Consider the following 14,781-nt stretch of genomic DNA (forward strand, 5'->3'; position numbering starts at 1 on the left):
ACTTCTTTAATCTCTACCCATTACATCATTCTCTTATCTTTGAAAAATCAAGAGAGACAATATATTAAATATTAATTTATGTACTGGACAACCTCAACCTCTTACTAAATAATTTTGTGTCTAATATTAATTTATGTGTGATAATTATTAAAAGAGTATCCCCTCTTATCTATAATATTTATCGCGTTTGAGAAATTTATTTGGTCTATAATATTTTTTGCTTTAAAATATCAATAAATCATTAATTACTAATTTTTCATGTTTGTCCCTCATTAATTTATTAAAAAAATATAATAAACATATAAAAATAATAGTTATAAATAGAAACAAATTTTAATTTAAGATTAATTTAGTAAAAATGTTTGCAAATTAAAACATATTAATTGTTTTTTACTTCTTATGTTAAAGTCGAATGCGACAAATATTATTGACTGGAGAGAATATTATAACTTTTTAATTGTGATACGAGATAAAATATTCAAATTTAAAATACATATAAATTTTTTTTTTCATTTTTATTAATTTAACTAATTATTTTAATTTTAATTTTAACTTTAATTATTATTATCTCATAGAAAAAATAAATTTAACTGTTGCTAAATTTGCTCAACTAAATAAATTTAATTTAGTTTTACTTGTGTGGCAATAATTAGATATTTATTGTATTTATCTTTATAATTCTTTAGTGAATTCACTTCAATAAGTTACCATACATGGATGATGATGTTTTGTTAATTTAATTAAAAAATTAACTACAAATAAAAAAATAGTTAAATATTTATAAAAGAGTTTTTTTTTGATAAATAAATATTTATAAAAGAGTTAAAAATTTAATTTTTTTTGTGTTATTAGATTGTACTATTATTATATTAAATATGTGAAATAATTATATTATTTGCGTATAATCTTTAAAATTTAAATAACATATAAATAATAGGTATGTAAAATTAAAATGAAATCTTTTTCGTTCCATAATATTTGTTGTATTTGAATTTTTTTTTTTAGTTATAATATTTATCATTTTAAAATATTAAAATTATTATTTTTACAAGTTTGTTCCTTATTACTCCCTCCGTTTTTCATTGTTGTCCATTTAACAAAATATATTTGTTTCTAATTAGTTGTCCATTTAAAATTTTAATATGATTTTAACTATTATCTTTCAAATTTATACATCCCTAATAGATTGACTCTATGTTTAGTTTAAAAAGTATTTATTAACTAAAAGGGTTATATTAGTATTTCTCTTTATAAATTAAGACAAAAGGAGCACTATATTAGTATGTGCAATATTGGCTAAATGGCCAACTAAAAAAATAGAGGGAGTAATTATCAAAAAAAAATATAATAATATAAATATAAATAATAATAATAAATGTCAATAAATATTAAAATAAATTAACTAAATAAAAATATTTTATTTTTATTTTTTTTGTGTTAAAGTTAAATACGATAAATATCGGAGAGAGTAGCTGTTTACTGATCATTCATTCTCCTTCGGCCATCTTCAATTCAAATCCCACTAGAAGTTAACTAATCATGCAGCTTGCCGTGTACGAGTCTGGTTTATTGAAGTCTCCGGTCAGAAATTCTATAATTTTCGTACTCCTCATTATCTCCTACCAAAAGCTGAAATAGATATGATTTCTTTTCATTTATTTTATAAAATTAACATATTTTGAAAGCCACTTTGACAAAAATATTTTAATGAAATATTAACAGCTATCAATAATCGAATATGATTCTTGTGAACCCTAACATCTTGAAAAATTGATAAGTAACAAATTTTTGTTTAAACTATACTAAGATACAGTATGGTTTTTTTATTCTATATTCCAATAAATTGATAAGTAATAATAGAAAAAGTTATTCCATCCGTTTTGAAATAGTTCTCGCTTTAGTTATTTTTACATAAAGTAATAAAATAGTAATAAATACTTCATCCGTCCTAAATTGATAGGCGCCATTTCAATTTTTTGTCCCAAATTATAGGCACTAGATATTTATCTCACTAAGTAATTGTCAAACATACCCTCATTAATTATAGGAAATATCTTGAAAAGACAACAAAAGTCACTAAAAGATAAAAATTGTCACTATATTAAATGATGGCAAATATGATATTTTTTTATGTATTAACTCATTTTATCTAGAGAATCTAAATTTCTTAATACCCGTGTTTGTCCTAAATTGCCTATCAATTTGGGACCAAGGGAGTATATCTAAATTATAGACATTTTTATTAAATTGGCCTTTTCTTAAAATTTGATGACATTTATAATAAATGTTTGTTGTATTTTTATATTTTTTCAATGAATTAATAAAAAATATATATGAAAAAATAGCAATAAATGCCTTTTTGATATTCTTAAGTGGATATTACTCCCTCCGAAATATAATATTTATCGTATTTGAGAATTTTTTTTGGTACATAATATTTATCACTTAAAAATATCAAATGAGAATGGGAAAAGGTTAAAAAATGACTCTAATGTTGCCACCCAGATTCTTGTAGCCCCTTCATGTTTATTGAGACTCAATTATGACCCTCATGTTATTAAAGTCTAAAATTTGCACCCTTTCATGTTAATATTTTAAGTTATAGTATCGTGAAAAGGGGTGCAAATTTTAGATTTTAATAACATGAGGGTCATAATTGAGCCTTAAAAAACATGAAGGGGCTACAAGAATTTGGGTGACAACACTAATTTTATTTTTGAGAGTATTAATTGCTATTTTTTCATGTTTGCCCAATTAATTTATTGAAAGAAAATAATAAATAAATAAACATAGTAGTTATAAATGTAAACAAGTTTCAATGTAGAATTAACTTAGTAAAAGTGTTTACAAATTAAGACATATTAATTGTTTTTTTAATTTTTGTGTCTATGGCTGAGCAAAAATCTAACCAGACCAAAAAATCGAACCAAACTAAATTTTGTTTTTTGCTCCGATTTTTCGGTAAAAACGGTTGATTCAGTCTCTACTTTAGATAAACTTTGATGTTTGGTTTGGTTTGATTATTTTAAAAATTAAAAAAACCGAATGAACCAAATATTAATATAAAATATATATTTTTTTAAAAATAATTTACATATATACTTATATTTATATGTTTTTGTCTTTATATCTTAATTATTGTCAATATATGAGTTAATTAAACATATATAAAAGTTTATTAAACTCTAATATATTAATATTTGAATTAATTTTAATATAAAAAATAAAAAAATAATCAAACTCGGTTTTAATGGAACTGAACCGTACCGATTTAAATTTTTTGTTTCAGTACGGTTCAGTGGTTTTTTTTCTCCAAACTAAAAGTTTGGTTCAATTTTGAAAATTTTCCAAACTGAAAACAAAAAAAACAAACAAATTCTAATCGAACCGACCGATGCTCGTCCAACTTGTGTCAGAGACTCTGCGACAAATATTACAAACCGGAAGGGATATAAAATAAAAACAATTCTAAGGGGGCAACTATTCTAAAATGAGGTCCAGAAATAAAAACCATTCATCTAAAACAAGGAAGATGGATATATAGATAAATATGGGGAAAAAAGTCATTTATGTCCTTGAGGTTTGGATCCAGAATCAAGTAAGCTCTCAACGTCTAAAAAGGTTCAAATATGCCCCAATGTCTTAAAAAATGAACAATCGAGCCCTCAATTTTGACAATCATACTCCCAAAGTCTCATTTATGCATTAATGTCGGGGTCTGGTTGTTCACTTTGTAAGACATTAAGAGCATATTTGAACCTTTTTAGACGTTGAGGGTTTATTTAATTTTGTAGTTAAATGTTCGGAGCATAAATGATCCTTTTTCTATAAATATATTGCAATCTGTACAATATATTTTATTGCAATAAGAGAGTACTATTCAAATGAATAATGATGATAATTGTAAATTTCAAGATTTTAATACTTTCACTTCTCAGGAAAAAAAAAAGATTTTAATACTTTCAATTTGTTCATACCAACTAAGTCTATTAAGTAGGCTCATAAATTGAACTTTCATTTTATTTGTTTACAATGAAGAAGGTGCAACTTATTTATTACTGCATTTAATAACCACATTTAATGAGCTTTGTATAAGGGGTGATCATCGGGCGGTTTAATTCGATTGAACAAATTTTTCAGTTTTGGTTTGAAAAATATTTAAACCGAACCGAACTAAATTTTAGTTTGGAGGTAAAAAAACTAAACCGCACCGAACCAAAAAATTTAGTTTGATACGGTTCTATTTAGTTAAACCGAATTTGATTATTTTATTTTTTTACATATTTTTTATATTAAAATTAATTCAAATACCATATAATGAGAGTATAATAAACTCACATATGTTTAAATAATAATTGTTAATTCATATATCAACAATAATTAAGTTATAAAGACAAAAAAACATATAAATATAAGCATATATTTTATATTAAATTTTGTTTTTTTTTTGTTTTTCGGTTTTTAAAACATCCAAACCAAACCGAGCACCGAATACCAAACTTTGCCTAAAGTAGAACTTGAACCAAACCGTTTTCACCGAAAAACTGAACCAAACAACAAAATTTGGTTTGGTTCGATTCAATTTTTTTGGCCTGCTTCGGTTCTTGCTCAGTCCTACTTGTATACCACATTTAATTATAATGAAATAAGACCACTTTTACAAGCATATTTATTTTTGTTAAGAAAAAGAGTCATTTATATCCAATAAATTTGTCTACAAGATCAGGTGAACCCTAACATCTTGAAAAATTCAAATATATCCCTAGTGAATTAAAAAGTGAACCATCATACCCCGATATTGACTCATAAATGAGACGTTAGAGGCTTAGCTGTCAAAAGCGGCGGGAGAAGGGGCGCGGGGCATTGTGGTTTATTTTTAAGACATTAGGGGTATATTTGAACTTTTCCAGATGTTGAGGCTTACTTGATTTTCGGGTCAAATTTTTTTTTAACTCTTTTTTTCTTTTTATTATAATAAAAAATGAATACTTTCATATATGAACTTTTTTATAATTAGAGAAAAAGTGAAAAAAATGATCCTAATATAATCTCTATATTATGTTATATTAATATTTTTTTCAGGTCTCAAAATTTATTTTAATATCGACATTTCCTTCGTCAATTATTTCCGGGAAGTTTAGCAAAATACCTAAAAAAACTAAAAATATTTGTAAAATTTAACTCATAAACTGAAAGTTTGCAAATGTACCTAAAAAATTTAAATATTTATTTTTTTACTCCGCATTTTCAAACAGTTGCAAACAGCTTCAAACAGTTGCAAACGGTTTCAAAAAACACAATTTGAAACTGTTTTACAAAACTTTTCGCATACAGTTTCAAATAGAGTTTCAGTTTAAAAAAAAATACAATTTGAAACTGTTTTATAACCGTTTCAAAAGCAGTTTATAATAGGTTTCAAACGGTTTATAACGGTTTATCAAAAAATAATTTGAAACCGTTTTCAAAAACAGTTTCAAATAGAGTTTCAAACGGTTTCTAAAAAACAGTTTCAAATACAGTTTCAAACAGTTTACAGAGTATTTTTACAAATTTTCGGAGTAAAAAAATAAATTTTCGGAAAAAAAGGTAAAAAAATAAATTTTCAAAAACGGAGTATTTTCTGGAATTTCCCATTATTTCCTGGCTTAAGTATCCTCTCTTATGACCATTCTCCAAAGTCCAAACCCTAGCAACACAACACTGCCACTCAGTGGCGGAACTAGGACTCGTAATTAGGAGGGTCGAAATTTTTACGTTCGGCTATTTAGAAAAATAAAACGACAGTAAATACTTGCAAATGTGTTATTTTTTAGTTCTACCGCCCCTACAAGGATAAAACCGCCCCTACAACATGTAGGGGCGGTTTCTAGGGGCGGTTATAACCGCCCCTACGAGAAAATTTTCAAAAAATCTATTTTTTTTAATTTTTTTCCGGCAAGGAGGGTCGGCCGACCCTCTTCGACCCTCCCTAGTTCCGCCCCTGCTGCCACTGTGCCACATATACTACTTAGAAGAAGTGATAATGGCCAACTTTTGGCCAAAATCACCTTCACATTCTCTAGTCTCCACCTTTGCACAAAATACATGGATTCTTACTATATATTGCTAGTTATTGCAATTATTTTTGTCTTGTGGGTTTCAACTTATCTTTTATGAATTTTACCCTTCTTCAAACAATGTATTATGTAAGAGATTCTACTTTCGATGTTTCACGATCTTGAGATTACTTGGTGGTACTTTATTTAGAAATTGATCAGAATAAATGTGTTGTTGAAGTAATTTTTTTTATTTCCTATAAAAGAATTAGTCTATAAATTAATTTTTACAGTTTGAATGATAATTTTTTAGATTTTTTATAGATTTGAGAGTTTTATTATTTTTTGTTGTAATTTTTATATTTGTATACCGTATTCATTATAGCCAGATTTATTTTTAAATCTAGTTTTGTGGAGTTTTGGGTGACACTCGAATTTTTAGCTATAAATAAAATCTTATCTTTACCAAAAAAAAAATGTTTTTATCATTCAAGACTAATCAAGAATATATATACTAGTGACTACACAATTAGATATATAATCTCTTTTAAAAGGCCAAATTACTTAAAAAAAAAACCACCTTGAAACAATTTTTCGTTTATACCCTGACCTAGGAAAAAGTTCATTTGTACCCTTTTTTTGATTTTTCGTTTTCAATTGTACCCCAAAATTTTATTTTTTGGCAATTTAATTAATTAAAGGATGAAAACATTAAAAATAATTAAATAGAAGAGTTATATCATCTTTTTTTTATTTGAAAAAATACAAATAAGTTAAAAAAATGAACGATTATTTTAAGCTTTTTCTAAATAAAAAAAGTTCAATTTAGTGCTTTAGGGTAGAGTTGAAAATGAAAAATAAAAAAAAAGGTACAAATGAACTTTTTCCTAGATCATGGTATAAACGAAAAAATATTATAAGGTGGGTTTTTTTTTAAGTAATTAGGCCCTTTTAAAAATATCTCATAGATTATTTAACCAATATTAGCATCTATAATGATGAGGTAGTACAACATCATCCTTTTCTCAAAAACATTTACTACAAAATGAACGAATGCAAATATATTACTCCCACCTTGATGGTTTTGACATCCAACCTAAATATATTGAAGTAATTTTTATTCAACAAAAAGGCTTACTAGGCATAAAATATAAAATAAAAATAAAATTGCGGTTTGAACAAACTACAAATTAGTTAAATTGACTTAAATTATCCTCTCAATTAGACTGAAATGATAACAAATATCTGGAACATTATATAAATTTAAGCTTAAGTAATAAAAAGTTTTTTTTGATGGAGAAGTAATAAAAGGTTATTGAATAATTTGGTGCCGAATAAATAAAACGAGCTAAAACATTTGAGATATTTTTTTTTTATCTAAAATACTTAGTTTTTTTTAAAAAAAAAACATTATTCAAAACCGTGGGTTTGATCTTATAAGATAATTCCTCCGTCAAATAATAGTCAATTTTTTCCTTTTCACACAGATTAAAAAATACAATTAATCCTTTAACTTTCGATAAATTTATCTTCATTTGTTTATGATACCCTTATTAAATGCTATAACTCATTTATTTTTTAAGTTTATGTCATTAAATTGTAAACTTTACGTAAGAGAAATACGAAAAAATCAACACATTAAATTGTAATTTACTAGAAACATGAACAATTATTTTGAAAGAAATAGAAAAGAAAAGTGTATTATTATTTTGAGACGGAAGGAGTATTTGTTTCGGATAGTGATATATAACCTTCTTTTTCAACCCATCTTTTTGAGAAATATTTGTGTGAGCCAAGTTCACCACGTAGGATTATGAACCATTTATTTATCATGTAACACATATCAATAATAAATGTTATAACCAATCAATAAATATCACGTTAATTGTTTATATTTTAATTATAAGTAATGTGATATGTAGTGATTGGTTATGACATTTTTTATTATTGACACATGTCATACAATAAATAGGCAGTTCATAATTTTATACAGTGAACTTGGTTCACAAAAGAATTTTTATATCTCTTTTAACCCACATGAATGACAATAAACGAGTGGATGAGATAAAAATTGATTTTTAAAATATACACTTTTGGAGGGGGATTTGACAAAAAAAATATTACCATATAAATAGGTACATTGAATATGGTATAAAATAATGAGTTAAATAGTAGTATTTTCCTATTAGTATCCATTTAATAGATTTAATAAACCTTTCTTAATTTTTTATTACAATTAAAAATGAAGAACCTAACTCGAAACTTCAATATGTTTTAGGTCTAATTATTTAAAAAAAAAATTCACCTTATAATTTTTTTGCGTTTATGCCATGACTTAGAAAAAAGTTCATTATACCCAATTTTGAATTTTCATGTTTCATCTCTACCCCGAAAAAGGGTACAATTGACGATTTAAATAGTTTAAGGATAAAAACGTTAATAACAACTAAATAGAAGAGTTACACCATATTTTTTTATTTTAAAAATATAAATAAGTCCTTCAACTTTAAAAATGTTCAAATAAATTACAAAGATTTCTCATTATTATACATGATTTTATGCTTCTTTTCTACTCTAAAGTCTCTTGGTTTTCCTTTCTTGAAAATTACAAGTTCTCAGACTCTATTTCTACTTATCCTTTTTGTTCTCTCGAAAATACGATCATGGCTGCTTCTTCATCGTCTTTCACTACCAAAAATTCCTTTCAACCTCTTTTTTCAGAGCTTATTGAAAAAACACGCAAAATGACGGTGAATGACCCGATAGTTACCCTTCAAGCTGATAATACTGCTGTTCCTGCTGTGTATCAATGGATGCTGGTAGGAAAAATTTTTACACAGAAACGGTTCTCGGTTGCTGATATCCAGAAATGGATTCAAGCTGAATGGCATCTGCAGAGTTCTGTCCTCGTTGAAAGCACCAACTATGGGTGCTTCACTTTTGCTTTTCATAACAAGCAAGATTATGATTCTGTGTTTTCCAAAAGGCCATGGAACATCCAACATCAACATTTCGTCCTTAAGGAATGGCCCGCACACAGAACACTGAAGAGTATTAATTTTCGTACAACAGTTTTCTGGGTTCAAGTACATGGCCTTCCAAGGAATCTTCTTACGGAGGCTAATGCTCATCAGATTGGAGCGCTGTTTCATCGTTATTTGGAGCTGGATTTTGATATTACAAATCCAATCTGGCGACAACAATTTCTACGACTCAAAGTAGAAATTTTAACCAACAAACCATTCAGGAAAGGATGCAGGACATCGCCTGATACTGCTAGTGCGATCTGGGTAGACTTTAAATATGAGAACTTCCCAGATGTTTGTTACTACTGTGGAAGGATTGGCCATATGATCAGGAACTGCTATTATCGCCTGGATAATGAGCAACGTGGTTTTGTTCGTGGGATAGGGGGCTCGTCTTTTGGCCCTGTTTTGGGAGCAGCACCCATGATTCATAGTTCCCAGGTTACACATAAGGAAAATTATGAAGCTCATTTCGTTTTTGAGGCACCAAACACCACTTCTGGCAATCAATCTCAGGGAAGGGCACCACCATCCGGCACCAAACATTGCAAGGGAAGTGCTTCAACTTCTAGGGTTTGCATGCAACAGTGGACATGCAAATCTACAGTAGCAAAGGAGGGAGTGGCAGACAACATTACTCCTGACGAGCCGCCATTTCAAGTGCTTACATCAGCTCAGTCCACCCCTACAGCTCATGTGGGTCCTAGTAAAGGTAAGGCTATTCAGGTAGACAATACACCTTTCGTATTTCATGCACAAGCATTGCCATCTGTCAAGACAACTCAAGTGAACCCAGCAGTTCTAGTGGATTTTGCTTCTGGGCCTTACACTCAACCTTCCCAGCCCACAACTGACCACATTTCACATTCTCAAGCCCAAGTCCCCAGTTCTGGTAAATCTACCAAATCCATTTACCTACCCAAACACCTCATTCAAATCTTGAGCCCAAGACTTAGGCCAAAGTTCTTAGCAGCAGGGAGTTCATATGCGTTAACTGAGGTGGAACAAGTTGAGGTATGTCTTGATTTGCTTCATCGTAATCATCCTGCTAATCCTCAAGCCTCGGAGTGGTCTGATGAATCATATCATGAAGAAATTGGGGCGTTGTTTCAAGAAGTTTGTGCTCAAGACTACACATTGCCCCCAAGTTTTTCAGTGAACAATCTACAACCATCGCTTGGTAGTCACATTGACAGTCAACGGAAACATCACACCTGGAAACGTCTTACACGACAGCCATCTTCTCTGAATATAGTGGGCAACTTAGAAGCTATCACAACATCCCCAGGGAAGAGGAAATTGGATTTGGTCTACCCAACTGAGTTTCATCATGACAAACATCCAAAGACATTTTATGCAATGGGCTTTCTGGGCAATGGACAATTTCTGGAGCCATCTGTTAACGCTGGGTATCACTCCACTTCGGTCGTGATTAAAGAAATGCAGGAAACGGATATTGACTTCAATACAGATGATTTTCTGAGGGACGATGAGACCAGTCCTGAAGGGTCTCATGACCAGACATGAAGATACTCTCCTGGAATTGTCAAGGAGTGGGGACTCCTTTGACAATTCAGCAGCTGCACAACATGTGCAAGGAACATTCCCCAGATTTGGTTTGTTTATTTGAAACAAAGAATTCCATCAGTACTACTGCCAGTCTAACTAAGAAACTTGGGTTTAAGAACTTTTTTGGCATTGAGCCTGTGGGTCATGCAGGAGGCATTTGTGTCCTTTGGAACACAACTACTAAAGTCTCAGTCCAACAGGTCGACTCTTACTATATTATTTTGTCTGTACAAGAATGTCATGGCTTTATGTTTGATTTAGTGTGTTGCCATCTTAGCACTAAGCAGTCTGTTAGAGAAGGACAAATGCATTCGTTGTTACAGCTTAAACCCAAACTTAGTTCAGTTTTTGCTTTTGTGGGAGACTTTAATGATATCTTAGATCAAGAAGATAAGATAGGAGGTCTTCCTTATATTCCATGTAATCATGAAGCTTTTCATCAGTTTGTAAATGGAATGGATATGCACGCTTTAGCTTATACTGGTTGTCCATATACTTGGAGTAACCGTCGTAATTTCCCTGCATTGATTCAAGAACGTTTAGATAGATGCTTTGTTAATAGTGAATGGGGTATGCATTTCCTACATGCCAAAGTTGCTCACCTTCCAGACATAGGGTCTGACCACTGTGCACTATTAATCAACACGGATTTACAATGCAAGAAACCTGCAGCATCTTTTCATTTTGACAAGCAATGGGTTCTTAATGAGTCTCTGAATGAGTTGATAGAAACCACTTGGCACCAGCCAGTACTAGGCTCACCTATGTTTCAAATTCATTCTAAACTCAAAGCTTGTAGACATGCTATTGTTGACTGGAATCAACAGAATCGCAGAAATGCCTTATCTGTCATTACAGATATTACCAGTTTTTTAGCATCCCTTAAACAACAAAACCCACAAGATATAGACTGGCATTACATCCGAATTGTTGAAAAGCAACTATTTGAAGCTCGGTGTCAAGAAGAATCCTTTTGGCAACAAAAATCCAGGCAAATATGGCTTCAGAAAGGAGATCGAAATACAAAATATTTCCACGCCAGTACTATGCATCGCAGAAGACGTAACACTATAACTGGCTTGTTTGATCAGCAGGAACAATGGTGTACCGAACCAGCAATAATTGAGCATCTCATTATACAACATTTTCAGGAACAATTCCAAACTTCTCATCCGGTACATGCGACAGAGATTCTTCGATCCTTTCCTTGCAAAGTAACAAATGCCATGAATACTTCTCTCTGCCATATCGTTACTGATCAGGAGATAAAACAAGCTACATTTTCCATTAATCCTGCAAAAGCACCTGGTAGTGATGGATTTACCTCTCTATTTTTTCAACACTATTGGAGAATTATTCAGCAGGAAGTTTGCCACTCCATTAAAAAGTTTTTTGAAGGGGGACACATGCTCAAGAGCATTAACCATACGGTAATTGCCCTGATTCCAAAAATCCAAAATCCAACAACCGTATCTGATTATAGACCAATCAGTCTATGCAACACATATTACAAAATCATTTCCAAGATACTTGCAACCAGACTTCAGAAGATTTTACCAGGTATCATATCCTCCTCGCAAAATGCATTTACTAAGGGACGATCTATAGCGGATAATATTTTGTTAGTACATGAAGTGTTACATTACCTAAAGACCAAAACCACAGGTAATTCTCATTTTATGGCATTAAAGCTAGATGTTAGTAAAGCATATGACAGACTGGAATGGCCTTTCATTGAATCAATGCTTCGAGCTTGGGGCATTCAACACCAATTTGTGGATTGGATAATGGAATGTATCACCACGGTATCTTATTCAATCCGTATTAATGGTACCTCGCATGGTTATTTTAAACCTACAAGAGGGATTAGGCAGGGAGACCCTTTATCCCCATTGATTTATGTCATGTGTTCTGAAGGATTAACACATATCTTGAGTAGGGCGGCCATAGACAAAACTCTCACAGGTATCAGGATAAACAAATATTGTCCGGCTGTAACTCACCTCCTTTTTGCAGATGATACAATCATTTTTTCAAAGGCATCTTTAGCAGATATCCATCACGTCCAGCATTTACTTCGGGATTATGGGAATGTTAGCGGACAGTTTATAAACTTCAACAAATCATCAGTATTCTTTAGCGCCAATATTGATCCCTACCAAAAAACCCTATATGCTAATATGTTGCAGGTCTCGCAAAATCAGCAGCAAGCGAAATACCTAGGACTTCCTTTTGAGATACAACGCTCCAAAACACATACCTTTGCGGGTATTGTATCTACCATTGTATCCAAACTCTACGGCTGGAAAGAAAAATTTTTATCCTCGGCAGGGAAGGAAATTTTGATTAAAGCAGTGGCGTGTGCAATTCCGGTTTATGCTATGATGTGCTTTATTATTCCCAAATCGCTTTGCCAAAGAATTACACGGGCTATTAGACAGTTTTGGTGGGGGCAACAGAATGATGAACGCAAAATTTGCTGGATATCTTGGTCTACCATGTGTCGGAGCAAATGGGAAGGTGGATTAGGGTTTAAAGATTTAGTTGCATTTAATCAAGCTCTCCTTGCTAAGCAAATGTGGCGCATTATTCATACACCACAATCCTTGTTATATCAAATCTATAAGGGGAGATATTTTCCAACGTCAGATATTTTGCATGCATCTGTAGGTCGAAGGCCTTCATGGGGTTGGCGTAGTTTGTTTTGGGGATTGCAATTACTACACACCGGACTTCGTTGGCACATTACTGATGGAACTGATTTGAATTGTCTATCAGACCCTTGGATACCTTCTAACCCGCCTTTTCTGCCTCAGCTCAGACATTTGGGTGGTATCAGACCAGGAACAGTTGCTGAATTGATAGATAACACACACCGTTCCTGGAAAACTTCCCTTATTCAGCAAACTTTTATCCAAGAAGATGCAGAGAGAATTTTGTCCATCCCTTTGCCTTACTGGCCAAGTCCAGACAGATTAGTCTGGCATTACACCACTAATGGTCAGTATTCTGTTAAGTCGGGTTACTATATTTGCAAAAATCAAGGTCTTAGAGAGTATACTTCCACTATCCCACATATGGGCAAGTCTGACTGGAAATATCTATGGAATATACACATCCCTCATAAACTTAAGGTCTTCATTTGGCGATGTTTGCATGAAGGTATCCCATCTGGTGTAGCACTCCATCAACGTCTCAGTATAGAAGAGTCTTGTATCTTTTGTACTGAGCAGGAAGATGTATTGCACATTCTCTTCAACTGTCCACGAGCCAAACAAATATGGTTTGTCTCCCCTCTAAATTTCAGGTCAATGGTGCAAGCATCTTCGTTCTCATTGTTATGGAAGGACATTACATGCCATCTCCATCAACATGATTCGTCTGGGCATTACATAGCAAAATTTTGTTACATCATGTGGCATATCTGGAAGTCCAGAAACAAGAAGATTTTTCATCAACAGGACACAGACACCTTTCTTCTTCTATCCTCAGCCATGCAAGAATTCCAAGAATTCCAAGAAGCAAACCATGTTGACAACTGCAATCATGAACGCAGCATAAACAATCGTAACACTGGAGGCATTAATTCCATCATCCCGCCAGGTTTCCTCAAACTTAACTATGATGCAGCTGTTCACAACAAGTACAAATTTGGATGTATTGCTATAGTAGCCACAAATGCCACACAAACACGGCTACAAAAAATCTCAGCAACTTTTCGTCACATCTGGGATCCTGGAATCCTAGAATTTATGGCATTACGAGAAGCCATGAACTGGGCGCTGTTGAATGGTTGGAAAAACGTTGTCTTTGAGGGTGATGCTCTCCAAGTAACCTCAAGTATTATAGCACATAACTGTCCTATGATATCATGTCAGGGTATTTGTGATGATATTTGGCGTCTCCAAAAATCCTTCAACTCAACAAAGTTTCAATATGTGCCCCGCAAAGAAAATATTCTGGCGCATCAATGGGCTCAATCCGTTAAAGCGTCAGTATTATATCAAATTCAGCAGGGTCCGGTTTAGGTTCTTTATCCTGTCTAGTTTTTGTTTTTTTTCTCCTCTTCATACTTTAGGTTCTCATTTTTGTTTTCTTCTCTTGTATTTGGGTGTTTGTTTTCTATCTATCGCGGTTAAAAAAAAAAAAAA

Source organism: Mercurialis annua, linkage group LG1-X, assembly GCF_937616625.2.
Source record: "Mercurialis annua linkage group LG1-X, ddMerAnnu1.2, whole genome shotgun sequence".
In the NCBI taxonomy this organism is placed as follows: Eukaryota; Viridiplantae; Streptophyta; class Magnoliopsida; order Malpighiales; family Euphorbiaceae; genus Mercurialis; species Mercurialis annua.